Here is a 16,425-nt window from a genome sequence, read left to right on the forward strand (position 1 = left end):
ACATCTCAAGGAGTTAACAGTTTTGATGGAGAGACAGAGTTTTGAATATTAATTGTAGTATCAGGCAGAATGCTCTCTGGAGTCCAAGGATCTAGATTTCAATTCCCTGCTTCCCCAACTGCCTGGCTTTAAATGGGTAAATCTTGTAGAGGCCTCTGAAAAATGGAATAATAATGGTGATGCTTAAGGGGGTTAATGCTTGCTTAGAAAGTGTCTGGCGTATAGTAAGGCCTTAATAATAACAATAGTAATAATAAAATATCTTAAATTTTATTATAAACAAACAAAATGTCATGGGAGCAAGGTAGAAGTTCCTACTGATGGTATTGGATAAAGGTAACTAAGGAGTTGAACTGAGCAGTAGAAGATGAACAGGAAGAAGGAATAGACGGAAAGGGATAGTATTTTAGCAATTCAGACTCCGGACCATATGATGGATGACACAGCGATATGAATGATTTTATGCTTGGGGGAGTCTGTAGTGAGAGGGAATGCTGGAAAGTGAAATGAATCCAAGTTGGAATGCACCTGGAATGCCATAGGAAAGGAACTCAAATGTATGCTGTTGGTAGGGAGAAAGGTTAAGAAGCTATTAGTTGTTACCTAATTACAAGTAGATGAGGAGGGCACGAGTGAGCTTTTCTGTGAACACTGAAAATGTGGAGGAAACAGTAGATACCCCCTCTCCCCCAGTGCCTGGAAGGATTGTGTCACCATTGACTAACTTGGAACCCAAGAGAAAGATTTGGTTTACAAGGAAAGCAATGATTTCTGTTTGGGAAACTGGTGATTGTTTTAGTTCTCAAGCCTATTAAAAAATTATTTTCCCAAGAGCAGGTTTCTTAAATCAATGATTATAGGAAAGCTAAAGCTTTGTGTCACTCCAGAGCAATAACATGAATAATTTGACTTTCAAGTGGCCTCCTATGTGCCATGCCAAGAAGTCGTATAATATGTAATGAATTATGTTATATGCTTTCGGCACAAGGATCCATTAGCAATATTAACATGCCAGACACTCTCTAAAACCCTCAACGTCCCCTGAACCTTGGCAGGAAGGTATGATTACTGACATTTTAGAGGAAGAGTATCTCTTCACATTTTGTGTTTACTTAGCTCTGCATTTTTCAGAAGTACCTCCTATGCATATTTAAAGAATTTATTACTGGCTTATCTTTAAGGCATGCACCAAGAGCTGTTATTAAACATTAACATAATGCCAAATTTGGTAGAAAAGTCAGCAAATTGCATTTAGAAAAAGATCTCCCTTTTAGATGGCAGCACTACTAACTCTCCTCACCCACAGATTAATTCACCCTGGGATGTACCCTTGAATTCAGTGGGTATTGTACATGCCTCGGACTGGAAGGAAGAAAAATAACAATTCACTTACAATATTTTTTGATATTCATTATTACAGATCTAGTTAGGGTGATTTCTGTTAAGGCCACCAACTGTGATCTTGAACTCTGAAGGTGATAGGAAGATGAGCTGGCCAGAAGTTTGGATGAAGGGGTTTAATGGAACTGAGTGGTACCCTATTTCTATTGAGACACATATGCCTGCATCTTGAATTAGTCCTCCAAGATTAAATGAGTTTAGATAATAATCAGATATTTTCCCACTAGTTTACAAAACATCTTTACACACCCTCCCTCCACCCCCTCCCCACCCTGCCTCAATACTTCTAAGGTCAAGTGAAAACACGAGACCTTTCTGGTAATTGCCAAGTATCTTACATTATTACCCTGCTGGGCTCTTTTAACACTAAAGTTACTGCAGAGTTGAACATTCACTTACTCATCCAACATTTTTTGTCTTCTTCCTCTGAGTGTCAGTGTACTTGGTGCTGGATTACCAGCTGGGAGGATACAGAGGTAAACAAAGTCTCTGTCCCATGGAACTTAAATTGTGGGAAGGCAAATATGAAGACAAATAGCCGATTTCAAATAATGATAGACTATGGGGGTGGGGGGGGGGGAAGAACAAGGTAAAAGACAGCGCTTGTATGAGAGGCTGCGTTAAATAGGGGAGTTCAGGAATGGCGTATCTGAGGAGGCAACATTTGAGCAGAGACATGAATGATAAGAAGGAGCCAGTCATATGAAATTCTGGGAAAGCATAAAACTTAATCCGGTGACAAGAGCAGTGGCAGTATGTGCCTGATTTAAGGGACTAGTTATTAGATAAGGATAGGTGGAGAGCATGCAGCTAACATGTGTTTGAAAACAACTGCAAGCTGATTTCCATACCTTTAGAAAAAGTAAGGAGTAGTGAGGCAAAAATAGCCTAGTTGACTCCCAACTTCCCGTCTGTCATTCTCAGTAACAGAATTTCCAGGTAGCACATAGTTTAGAACCATCTTATCAGCTCTGCATAGCTTATATTTAGATTGTAATGTGACAGAGAAATAAGCTGCAATCTTGTTTAATGTGTCAATATGTTGGATCTTGTTATGCAGCTGAGTCTATTGCTGACTGATATAAGTTAAAATAATGCATGCGGTAAAAATAAGAATGAAAGAAATTTTGAGAAAAAGAAAAAAAAATTACCTGAAATCCCACTTACTAATGCAACTACCTCATCCACTTGCACATTTTTACATTATTATAAAGTGTTTACATACCATTTGACATTCTACTTTTTTAAATTTAATCCTATCTGTTATGTATTTTCCTATGTTTTAACATAGTTGCCAAAGTTATTTTAGCAGCTTTATGCCATTATAAAATGATGCTGTAGTATGATATACAAATCTATTCAAGGGTCACATTTTTTTAAAAAATATATTTTATTGATTTTTTTACAGAGAGGAAGGGAGAGAGATAGAGAGTTAGAAACATCGATGAGAGAGAAACATCGATCAGCTGCCTCCTGCACATCTCCTACTGGGGATATGCCCGCAACCCAGGTACATGCCCTTGACCGGAATTGAACCTGGGACCTTTCAGTCTGCAGGCCGACGCTCTATCCACTGAGCCAAACCGGTTTCGGCCAAGGGTCACATTTTTAAAAATTAGGTTTATTAGTGATCTGGTTGTATTTACGAGTGCCTCCTAATTGCTTAGCTTAAGCCTGAAATATATTCTTGGTAGGATATGAGTATAATAAACCATCAATAAATGCTAGCTGGAATTATTATTATTATTTTTAGATTGGACTCCATTGTCTATCCCTAGGGATGGGAAAGTAGAGAACAAGGTCTTGGTTGAAATGGCGGTTGGAATAAGTTGGAGGACAGGAATGCAAACAACCCTTCAGTGAGCCATGACCAACCAATACCCATGCGCTCTTTGTAAGACACCTGGTTGTTGGCTTATTCTTCAGATGTTCTGGGCTGGAATGACAACTCGGCCTCTTTTGTTCACCTTTAACCGTCTCCTCTCCCTTTACTCCCTTTATCCCATCTTGGACATTCATTGTTTCCTCGATGTGGTTTCTGGGTCATTGGCAGCTTGCTTAATGTTTTGGATGTCCTAATAGAATTGGATCACTAAAAAGAACATTCCACAGAAAGGCTTTTAAATTTCTCATTTAGTGTTGTTTTAGCTAAAAGGCTGATATGGCATTTAGTGAAGATGGTAGGGGTTTCTCATGTTGGTGGGTTCCTGGTAGAATAATTAATTAATATGGGAGTTCTTCTGGTAAAAAGTATATTTAAAACTTTTAAGTAAATTTGTTTTTATTAAAGTTATATTTTAATTATAATTGTATATAGGTAATATAATCACATTATTTTAAAGACCAGAAAGTATAAAAAGTTTACGGTAATATGTTTCCTCCAATATCCTCATCTGTTCAGGCCCCCTACTCCCCTTGAAATTAAACATTGTTCATAATTTCTTCCTTTCAGAGTTTCCTTATCATATATATTATATATAATAATCTACATTTATATTTACATATAAATTGTATATGTATATTATATGTTATGTATATATTATTTTCCTTTTTTCACACTCGTTTCTTAAGCATCTTTTGAAGAAATGGATTTTTAGTATATTTTCAACAAATAGTGCTTAATAGATAATAGTAGTTTCTGGTAATATAGGTGTGATTAAATTTCAGGGGCATATTCAGAGACTAAAATTTGGAATTGTTTTCTTTAAAAATTCATTGAAATAAAACTATGAGGAAATTTCATCTCCTGCTAAAAACAAAAGAATACAGTCACATGGTCAGGATACAGCTGGAAAATGTGTCAGATTTCAAAGTCTAAGTTTCCATGCTATGCAGCACTTACAGCCCCAGTATTTATGCCACTAAGACAAGATTATCGTTGCTGGGTACTCCATAAAAGATGACACATTTCAGGTTTGCAGTTTGTCATTTCTGAAGTCTGATATCAACAGATAAGATCTAAAACCATTTATTTCAAGAGCACTAAAGAGTGATAATGTAATAAGATAGTCTTTTGGCTGAAACACAAACCCCAACTCAACGTGGCTTGAATAATAAGTAAAATTTCTTGGTTCGTATAACCTGAAATCCAGTGGTAGATTAGGTTTCTGGATTGATTGATACAATAAGTAGTTCCATTCACCAAGGACCCATGTTCTTTCTGTCTTTGTTCTCTGCTATCAGTGGTGTCTGGTGTCTGCTTTATCTTCAGGCTGATTTTTCTCATGTCTGTACTTCAGTAGGATCTGGCACATAACTTTCCCAAGGTGGAGTGGTATGGAGTGGGGAAAGACCAAGGAATGCTGACTATCCGGGAATTCTAGGGAACTGCCCCTCATTTATGACTTAGACATGAACCATCATGAATGGGCTCGGTGAGTTTTACAGAGACTGTGTAGACAGCAATGTGAGCAAGCATGCTTATTTAGAGACAATAGTATATCTAGGTCAAGGTCAATAGTTCTCAACTGAAGCTGCACATTGGAATCACTGGGGAGAGTAAAGTGGAAAATTCTGATGCCCAAGTCCACTTCCCAGAGATTCCAATTCTTTTGTCCAGGACTGGAGCCCAGATATTAGAATTTTGTAAATGTTCTCCAGGGGTTTCTAATGAGCAGCCAGGATTGAGAACCATCTTCTAGGAATGAAAAAAGTCTAGTGCCCTTAGGGAGAATAAAACAGAGAAGTCATACATAGGATTAATTTTGTTTTGATTCCTAGTGAAATAATAAACAGCCCACATTTATTAAGCAGTTAATTAACATAAAGCTAAACATAGCCATTATTCTAATGAAAATAAAGGCAGAATCAGACAGAATATAACATTTAAAAATATTTTTTTATTGATTTCAGAGAGGAAGAGAGATATAGAAACATGAATGATGAGAGAGAATCATTGATCGGCTGCTTCCTGCACACCCCTTACTGGGGATGGAGCCCTCAACCTGGGCATATGGCATGATCAGGAATTGAACCATGACCTCCTGGCTCATAGGTTGATGTTCAACCACCTAGCCAAGCCAGCCGGGCCAGACAGAACATACATTTTTTCCGTGTAACAAAAGAAAGCTTGAAACACTATATCACATTACCCTCATCTCTTTACAAATTAACAGCATATTTGCTAATCTCTGTACATTTTTCCTCCCCAGCTCTTGAATCTGCTCCTTCCTCCTAATTCCTTTGCTCTCCCCATAGATCAGCACGTTGCAGTCTTCCACCTGTGCAACCTCCTCACTGGATTTGCTATTCCTTCCTTCTACTCTCCCTTTCTCAAAGCTTCCAGATGAGCCAGTTCTTAGTGAAGCTGTTATCATACCCATCATGTTATCCCTTTGCTGAAGAATCTCGCCTTCCTTATCCTGGCCTTCTAATGCTCAACAGCCTGGTCCAAATCTACCTTTTTTTGGTCTTATCTCACACTCTACCCTTTCATCCAGTCTATGCTTTAGTCAAATTGAATTAGTCACTATCATAAATGCAAGTTTGCCAGTTAACCCCTGCTTAAACTTAGCTTTTCCATATAATATTTTTCTTATAATTCAGCTGAAAGGAATATTTTCTCTCTCAAGTTCCAGAATACTTTAACTCAGAATACCTTGTGGCTTATACCTTGTTCTGTTGTGCAACATGGCGGTGTGCACATGAGTTACCTTATGGGCTGATGTCTTTGCTTCCTCTTTGTTTGTATTTTGAATGGAGAAATGAACTTTCCAGTTTTTTTCCCTTATGAAATTTATATTTCTATGGCTCTAGACCACTTGAAAGAGCTTAGTAGGGGAGACTGGTGATAAACATGCCTATGTCTCAGCTGGCAGCTGGGTAAAGTTTACTGTTTTCTGACCTGTTCTACAGTTAGTCTTTACTGAATGCCTGTGGTGTGCCAGGCATACAAATGTATCCTATAATACCCACCACAGTCATCTGGTCTTCATCTTTCAGATGAATAAGCTGGTACTCAGGGTAACTTGCCCAGCTTCTTTCATAAATGAACAGAACTGGAATTCCAGACTTGCCCTGTCTCTCTCTAAAGCCATACAGGACAGGGTTAAACTGAAAGTAGAGATGGAGGCTAGGTATCAGGCCACTGATTTCTCCCCCTCCTCCCTCCCACCCCCCCCACTCAGTTCATCCAGACAAGGTCAGGCTCCCATCTGCTCATTCACACATCAGTCTATTCTGACTGTATTCCCAGTTCTACTAGGAAAGCTACTCCTCATCGAAACGCACAATTAAACAAAGGGAAGCCAAATCTGCATTAGATACCTTGAATCCAGCCCAATCCAACCCTGCAAAAACCATCGGAAACCATTAGGATTTAATAATAGAGATAGAGAAGCATCAAAATGAGAGACTACAGAGCTGTTAATGAGAGCTGAAACTTCCTGGGGTAAACGAAATTGGTATGAAAGCTCAGTCACTTTCTTGCTTCTTACATATTCATATGAGAACGTAGAGGCTGTGCCTACAGGACCTCAAACGTTCAGTTTCAAAGTGAATTTGAATTTGTTACCTGGATATCCCCCAAATAACCAGATTTGTTTTTAGCCTTCAAGATGTTTACCTAACATTTTCACTTCTCATCCAGACACAACCTGGAAGCTATGAACATCAGTTGAAGAAATACAATTCCAGTCCTATAGGTTTAAACCTAGAGGATTAAATGTAATGGGAATTTGACAATCTAGTTCTAAAGCTGCTACTAGCACAGGGTTATTATTTAGTTTAACAGAGAGGAGGACATCCATTTTTCTTACTCAGAGGTGTCCGTGTACTATAAATTCCTAAGTCCCTCTTGTGAAGGCCAAGTGTGAACATTCAAGAGGTAATAGCAGCAGAGAAAGAGCCTCTTTTAAAAACACTTGAGTGAGAACTGTGGGCGCGATGTGAGTTGACAGCCTAGGAAGCATTAGGGGAGACAGTTGTGACCATGAGACGTTTATGGCAGAGCAGAGCTGTAACTTTAATCCTCATGTAAGTTTTTTCCAGTTTCTGGATAATCTGTAGAATGACTGTCACCACTGAAGTCAGGACCGAGCCTTCCAGAGTCAGACTGCTCCTCACCAGAGGGACTTTATTGTCTCTGAAGTAATAATACGAAACTAGACACAGTGCCTACCCAGGTACCACAGAGATTCCGTGATGAGATGTGAAACTTAGGAAAAAGCATTTCCCAGAATCTCTAAAATACAGGGACTGCATTGTTTCCAGTGCGCTATGCCTTCTACTAGTCTCCATACTGTTGGCTAATAAGTCCCAATTGACACATATATAGAAAGGATACGAAATTGGTCATAAATGTGGCTTTAAGTCAGAGAAACATTTGGTGACCAGGATAGTTGGCTGATATTTGATGCATATCGGGTTCTCAATATTTAAGTATTGTCTAATAATTTCCTGTAGGCTTCACTTTTTTTTTTTGGTCTTTGCCAACTAGCCTGAGAGTGAAGGTTAGTGGCTAGATAATGTTGCCACAAGGTAGGAAATTTACATTCAATTCCTAGCACACCATGGAGTTACTGGTGAACAACTTAAAAATCTCTTTACTTGTGTGTGTGTTTTTTTTTTAAATTTATAAAATTAGGAGATTAATACCTTGATCTCATAGGAAGGCTGTGAAACTAAATAAGATGAATAGCTAATAAAGATGGAAAGGCTCCGAGCAAATGAATAACAAGTTACTAAGTGCATTTGTTTATAACTGCATTTAAAGAATTCAGGTTTAATTTTTATTTTAAAATGGTAGCATAGTAATGGCTCAGTGTGCCATGACAACAGTTTCAACACAGACTGTTATATTCTGTATTCTGAACATAGGACATAATAGCTCAAATAAAAATGCTCTGGCCAGCCTTAAAGCATTTTCAAGAAACCTTTGAATGGCTGTCTTTCTGTCTCTGATTTCTTTGCACTCTAACTGCTAAGGCCAGGGAGAGCAACAAGAGCCAGAGCAAAATACAGCTTCCTAATCTCTGTTAATGAGGTGATAAGTAACTTTTCAAAAGCCTCTACCATTACCACTACAGGAATTGTTGGAGAAAATCTTGAGGGAACAGGTAAAAAAAGAAAAAATTAAAACCAACCTAAGAAAGGACCAGCCTTAGCAATATGGAAATAATAAAATGTTTTAAATCTCTGCTTCAGTTTTGTTCTCTGAAAATACTTAATGCTGGAAAATTCTGCTTTGAGTATTCTGAAGGTCCAATTCATCTTTTATTAGGGAGCACTAATTAATTTTTTATATAAAAAAACTATAATTTTTTTCTATTTTAAAATAAGGTAGTTTTGCAAAAACTCTCATCCAGTTATTTTGCATCATGCATTCAAAATGCAGTTAGATTTTATTGAGAATATGTGAGGTTCAAGTCAATTTCAGTTAAATTTGTGATTAATACACTTTCTTTGGTTAGTCAGTTGATCTGATAATGCTCTGCTTTGAGCTAGCAGAGTGGATTCTACACCCAAGCCCCTCTAAAAAAATGCAATAATAACAATTATTATTTGGTTTTATAAATATTGCAAACCCTTTTCTGAGCCTCTTGGCATAATAATAATAAAAAAAGATGTAGATTAACTTTCCCATTATTTAGCGCTTGAACCAGATTGCTAATTTTCCAAGTTCAGAAAATGCCACAATTAAATTTGTAAAAAAAGGTTTTATCAAAACAAAACAGAGAAACAAGGACTTTGTAACAGACAAGAACATTCAACCAGGAGAGATGAGGTGCTAGCAGCATGTTTCAAATGAAAAGTAGAACTATTTCCTGAAAACTTTAAAAACAAAACAAAGCAAAACGGATTCACTGAGCTATTGCCGTCATTGATTTTGTTCTGTGGTTATTCAGCCAGAAGAAACATACCCAACATCTATGATAGGCAGTGAGTCAGACCCTAATACGTTCTCTTCTTCTGACACAATTTTTAGTTGACACCAGACTGCCCTGAATAAATACTCTCCAGACCTCTTTGCACTAGTGTTGTCCTGTAACTAAGTTCTGGCCAATGAGATGTAAGTGGAACTGCCCTGTGGCCGCTCGAGAACCTGCCTGAAGAGAAGGCTAGTGCATGCCTTTTGCCACTCTTCTGTGACATTTCCATCTTCCTGCCTGGAACACAGATGCTGCCATGTTGGACAACAGAGTTTAAACTTCACATTTCGAAAGAACCAGAGAAAAAGAGCGCGGATCTCTGCACATGGAGCAGCCATACCATCCCCGGACTGCCTGCCTGGACTTTAAAACGAGAGAAGAATAAACATTTGTCCTGCTTCAACCGCTGCACTTGGTGCCTTCTGTCATTCCCAGTCCAACCTAAACTAATGAAGACACTGGCTTTAGGGTTCACTGAGGCCAAGTTGGGAGCAAACCACTACCTAGTTAAAATCCAATTAAAAAGACATGGACTGTTTTTATCACATCGATAAAAACAAACAAACAAACAAAAAAAAGCAAACAAAAATAAACCTCACAATAGAAAACATTTTCTACAATACAATTGAAATATAAAATGAGGCCAGAGTTCTTATCCCAGTTGCAATACTAATTTCCACCACTGTATAATGAAATAAAATAAATACATAAATCATAATAGACCCCAAGTAGCAATAATTTGTTCTCAAGAGTTTGTGTGAATAGTCATTTTGTTGTATGATGTCATAGAGCACATTTACCTTTATTTATCTATAATAATAAACATGTAATATGCTAATTAGACCAGAAGGACAACTTTCCTGACAAAAGCCATGGCCGGAGGGAAGCCCGGGTCCCAGGTGCCAGAGGGAAGCTGGTGCCAGCAGCCGGGAGAAGGAAGGCCTACTTTTGCATAAATTTCTTGCATTGGGCCTCTAGTATAGATATAAAAATACTCCCATTCCAGATTCCTTGAATCAAATTGAGTGCTAGCCAAAAGCTAGCTGAAGAGGAAGGTATTGCTATTGTTAAACTAATCTTTATTAAACATTAAAAAAATCAAACCTGCAATTCCTCCTCTTTCCTGCCACCCCTTCGTCCACTCCACACACTCTTGGTAGATGACCTCACCTCTTCTCAGAGGAAATAGAAGCCTTCAGATTGGAAGTCCCTCCAGATTTCCTAACCCACTCGTGTTCCTATTCATCCCGGCCTCCTTCTCTCTCCCTACCCAGGGTCTGTGCTTTGAGTCCCAACACCTCCTGCCTTCTCAGGAAACAAGTGCTATTTACATATTTAAAATATCTTCTCAACTGGGTTATTCCCACCTGCTTTTAAATAAGCTTGTTTCGCCCATTGTGATAAATGAATGTTTCCTGCCCAAGTCTCTATCCTTCCTACGTAATGTTTAGGTGAACACTGTCAACTCTTGCCTGCGTGATTCCCTCTCTTCTGTGCTTTTACAACTGATCTCAAGTCTAAGAAATAGGTTCCCACATTTAATCTGGTCACAGCCAAGTCTTCTGAACCGAGGAAACAGATATTCTGTCTCTTTTAAGTGGTTGCATATATCTGCTCCTGCCCCACTTATGTGTTGAATTCTTGGTTTAATTCTCAGAATGAAATCTTACATTCCCAATTTTCTTATTCCTAGAGAATACCTTCCTGTAACTACAAAATACACAGTGCTAGTTTTCACAGTATTTTCCTAACTAAGAGAATTCCTCAAAATCAGTGGACATGCTTTCACTACACAGATAATAGCAGATTTTGTCTCCTGGTCATGCCGTCTTCAAATTCCATATATACAGCTCACTGAGAATTGCAATGTTAATTGAGCAGTTCCACTGGAAAAAAAAAAATGAAGTTGCTGCTAATAGATCTTATTGAAATAATTTGCATTTACATCAAGAGTTTACAAAATTTCCTCTTTTACTAATTCATATTTAGCTACTTACATAGACCCCACTGCATGGAAGTTAAAAAATAAATTTAATAAAACTGGAGTGGATATTCGTAGAGAAAATAAATGTTTCACATTTATTGGAGTGTTTTATGATCATGTGCATCAGTAAAAGAAAATTGAATGTCTGACCCACATGGAAAAGATGTTAAAGTGATGAGAAAAAATTATATACTTCTGAGTCAAGCTGATCAGAAGATTATTTATGTATTTTAGGGGCACACTTTCATTTCCACGTTTCCAAATACCAATGCTGAACCCAGGCAGCAAGAATGGCTGCTTCATCTGAATATTATGATGGCTTTCTGATTTGTTGCTACTTAAAGCAATCACATAAGGGCAGCAAATCCCCAAAACATCAGAAAATGTAGTATTGAAAATGTCTAGTATTAGTTTCCTTCAGATGAAACTTCCTGAGGAGTAGGAATAATAAAAGACAATCCTATGAGTGTGTGATGAGCAGTTAGGGACACGATGATTAAACTGGATGGCTTTCATTTAATTCACACATGGTAATTCTTAAGTGACTTTTCTTCTTCTTCAGAGAATCAGTACAGCATAGGCACTGCATTCAAAGGCTCTCATTAAAAATAATTGAAAATAATTTTCAATCAAAATTCACTTTATAAAAAACTAAACCTTTTCAAAGACTGAAGTTTGGTTTGCTTCTAGGCATTTTATAGAACCACAACATAATATTAAAAGTTTCCCAAACAAAGTATTGTGCAATTGAATTTTTTAAATTATGTATATACTAGAGGCCCATTGCAGGAAGATTCCTGCAAGAATAGGGCTTCCTACGGCTGGAGTGAAGCAGAGAAGGGAGCGAAACCTGCTGAGGCGGGCTTTGCTCCCGCTCTGCCGCCCAGCTGGTTCCCCTCCCACCTTCCGCCTCCGTCGCCTTGGCTCCGTTCCTGTCTCCGCCGCCTCTACTTTGCTCCCTTCTGCAGCGCCTTGCTTCCACGTTGTCTTCAGTCTGCACTCCCAGCTGGTATATACAAATTGACCGCCATCTTGATTGGGTTAATTTGCATATAGTCACTCTGGCTGGTGGGCTTAGCAAAGGTACGGTCAATTAGCATCTTTGTCTTTTATTAGTGTAGATTTTATTTGATATATTTCTGAATTCTACCTACAACTGTCTAGATTATATGCTGAGTAACACTGATATGAAAATCAAGAATGTGAATATATTTGAATACATAAACTTTGAGGACTTTTATTAATAATTCATGTGTCAAATATATTGTTTTCTTATATTAGCTTTTATTTTTTAGAAAAAAGAAATGGTATATGAAATGGGATATGCTTTCTATTAATTCATTCAGGTACATATTTTAATACATGTCATGTCTTAGGACTGAAACTGAAATGACTGAAATGACTAAAAATTTCAAAGCGATTGAAACTTTAAATTGTGAAAAATGTCTTTCAAATATTTTCAATTGAGAAAAGAAAAAGTCCCCACCCACTATCACAACAAAACGGTGAACCACAAAGATGTCTAGAAAAGCAGAAGACACTTTATTCTGTTATCTGCCAGAGGAAATTATTTCAGATAATATCTAAGATGGGCCCTTTGGCAAATTATAGCTGAATCAATTTTGTCAAGTTTCTGTAATTAACATTGGTTCAATGTAAGTGTTTTTCTTTTGCAATCACAGTGCTGCATAATATTTTTTGCAAATATTGTATTTGTAAATAGTTTCAACAGGAATATATTTTGTTTTAGACAAAATACATTTTTTAGTGTTACTGAATGACTTTGAAAATGTTTAACATTGCCATGTTGATGTATGGCCTAAATAGTTCTTAATTTATTTAGGTCATAGCATGATAGTATAGATATTACAGATATGTAATATATTTGTATATAGAAACTTGAGGCCCAGTGCACGAAATTCGTGCACTGGTAGGGTCCCTAGGCCTGGCCTCCAATCAGGGCCAATCGGGGCCTTCCTTCCCCCAGCTGCCAGCCACTGGCTGGGGCTTCCTTCATTCCGCGCCACCCCCTGGTGGTCAGCACATATCATAGCAGGTGATCGAACTCCCGATTGGTTGAACTCCCAAAGGGACAATTTGCATATTAGCCTTTTATTATACAGGATGTACAAATAAAGTATTTTCCTCAGGTTAGCTAATGTAAGCAGTGTGCTTTTCACTTTTGAAAAAGACAGTTTCCTTTAAAATGTTCCATATGAGCACTGTTCCCCAGGAAGTACATGGCTATATTTCATTTGAAAATATGAAAATGAGGACTATGCTCTTCTAATGTGTAGCAGTTAAGTACTATAATAAAAGCATGTAATTTGGGGATACTTCAGGATTTCCTTTTTTGTGTTCCACCAAGTTAAAGCAATTTTTCTAGATTTTAAAAAGTATGCATTTTGACAGTACTGCATACAAATATAATAATGTTTTACCTCTTAGAAAAAAAATTAAGATGACTTTAAAAAAAATAAAGCTGAATACTCATAAAAGTATAAACTAAGCGGGTTGGAGAGGAATGGAGTTTGCCAGTGCTCTTTCTTCTAGTGTGTGGTTCGGGGGGAAGGCACAATGCTTTCAGGATCAAAGCCAAGAACTAAAATGAGGAAGCAAGGTCCTGATAGACAGTAATGTGCTTTCAGAATGTTGAACAAATGGACTGAGGAACAGCAAAGCCCATCAGTATGGTAAATTACATAACCCTCCATGTTCTTCATTGTGCCATAGACATGTTTGTGGCAGGCCACACATTGTGAAGACTGGGTCATAATTTGTCAATAGCACTGACTTCCCCTGCTTACCAAAATTTAATCCATGAGATCACATTAGTCATTCAACAAGTAAAAAACAAAAGGGGAAGAATTAAGATGCAAATTATCAAGGAAAAATGTCATAAAATTATGCTGCTGAGGGTAAAAGTGAAAACTGTTTTATGAAATGGGATTGAACATGGATTTGATATGTTTTTTATATAATACTCTCTATATTTTTTATATGTAAATATAAATAATATTATCTGACATATAGTATTCCTATCTCCTCAATCTTTTCTTTAATCTTTTGAGTTAATATTTACCTCTTCTTAATCACACATTTAATTATTGCATGTCCAGGCTCCTGCTTTGGTCCTGGCTGAATTGTAGCTATTCTATGAGCAAGTATTAACAGACCAGATTAACAATATTGAAAAAATGTTATTGTTATATCACTTTTGAAAATGTTTACGTCCATTTCCAAAGAGCACATGCCATTGGTTCAGTGCTGTATTTTCATTTTTTAAACATAAAATATAATAGATCAAGTTCATTTCCTCAGCGGAGCAAATAAAATTAAATAACTGCAAATAAGTGCTAGAGTTCTTATTTAATTCTTGAAGAGTGGTGCATCAGCACAGAATCTAAGACTTTATTTTGGTCCACTGCTTTTTTCCTGGTGTGCCTGGATCATTAAGTAGCACATGCCCCCATGTGTTAACTAACATTATTGTGGTAAACACTTTGCATTATATATCAAGTCATAACATTGTATACTTTAAACCTATGCAATGTTACATGTTTATAACAGGGGAGGGGCGGCAGGAGGGCTCCAGGGCGTGTCTGGCCCGTCTGGCCCAGTACCGGTTGGAAAAGGCAATAAATAAAAATAAAAAATAAGACAACCCACATGTCTCAGCTGCTTGTAGGAGAAAGAGGACAAATATACTTAATTTTTTGGTTTCTAGTTAAGGTTGTTAATACTTAAGTGGACCTACCCAGTAGTTTTCCAGATTAGTTTTTTTTTTTTCAACTAGAGCTGAGGTATGTAAAAAAGACAAAAATTAAAATGGGGTGGGGCTGAAAAGGGGAAGTAATAGAAGAATTTCTGAGTATAGTAACATACTATGCAAATTATAGGCAAAAATTCAAGGCAGTGCTTCAAGTCTTGTAAACATGTTTTCCTTCTCTTTGCTTAGTAGTGGGACACCAAAAAAGGGGGAAGAATTTGGTTGAGCCTTTTAAAGTTTATTTATTTTACTCTTATTGGTCTTAAAGTAGTCATTTGTAAAACACTACTGTTTAATATTGACAAGTTTGAAAGTCACTGAAAAAAATTAAATGGCAGTTTAATGTTAACAGCTGCTTATGGTTATCAAATCCATCAAAGCCCTTCATGAATATATTAGCTGCAAACCCACTGAATTACTGTTGTGGCAGACAGCTTGGTATTTTAACATTGCTTTGTGAGAATAGATGTACTATAAGAAGAAAATCATTTAAAATCTGGATAGGGAATATGAATTTCAGTTAAAGGGAAAAGAGGGCTGTTACCTGGAAAGAGGACCAGGTAGCGTTGACTGATAAGTTTGTAATGGATGGTCAATTTCCTCTTATCTTATTCCTAATTCCTAGAATCCTACAGATTTACAGAATTTTAAGCACTCAAATCCAGTCTGTATTAAACTGTTTATTATTCTTATATATAATTGATTGGCCAGAGCAGCAAAATGTCTGAGTATATGTTTGTGTGTATGCAAATGAGATGCAGAACAAAGGAGAAAGAATTGTTACCTTATCTTGCTAAATTAATAAATTATACTAATAGGATTAATAGTAATTATGACCTAAAAACTCAAAAGATAAGTTAGTGAACCACATCTATCAGGATCTATTTGTTCTGAATCACATCATTTAAGGGTAAATGACTTTATATGAATTCCAGTGAGACTATATATTTTTCCTGCAGATTGCCACTCAGTGATAAACTTACACTTACCAGCCCAATAAGTTTCAAATGAAGAGAGAAATAAGAATTTAAAAATAAAAACAAGTCTTCATTTCTAAAAACTTTTAAAAGAGTCCTAGCTAGATGACTTGAAAGACACAAGAATAACTTTAAAGAGTTTTAAAAGCAAAATTTTAATTGCTGCTTCTATCTCTTTACTTATGATAGCACAGGTGTATATTCTCAGTGGCTTTGCAATTTGTCAACTTATATTTCCTGGATTTCCCTTTTCTGTCTGTTTCTGGTTAGGGTGGGCCATAAAGGAGACTTCACGTGAGATTTGCAGAAGTGAAGCAGGAGGCATTTTTGTAGCTCACATTTGATTTACATCATATTTTGTAGCTCACATATGATTCACATTGTTGCGTCTCTGCCAGCTCACCTCTCTGGCATGAGGCAGCAGCT

This window comes from Myotis myotis, unplaced genomic scaffold, assembly GCF_014108235.1.
Source record: "Myotis myotis isolate mMyoMyo1 unplaced genomic scaffold, mMyoMyo1.p scaffold_m19_p_11, whole genome shotgun sequence".
Lineage (NCBI taxonomy): Eukaryota > Metazoa > Chordata > Mammalia > Chiroptera > Vespertilionidae > Myotis > Myotis myotis.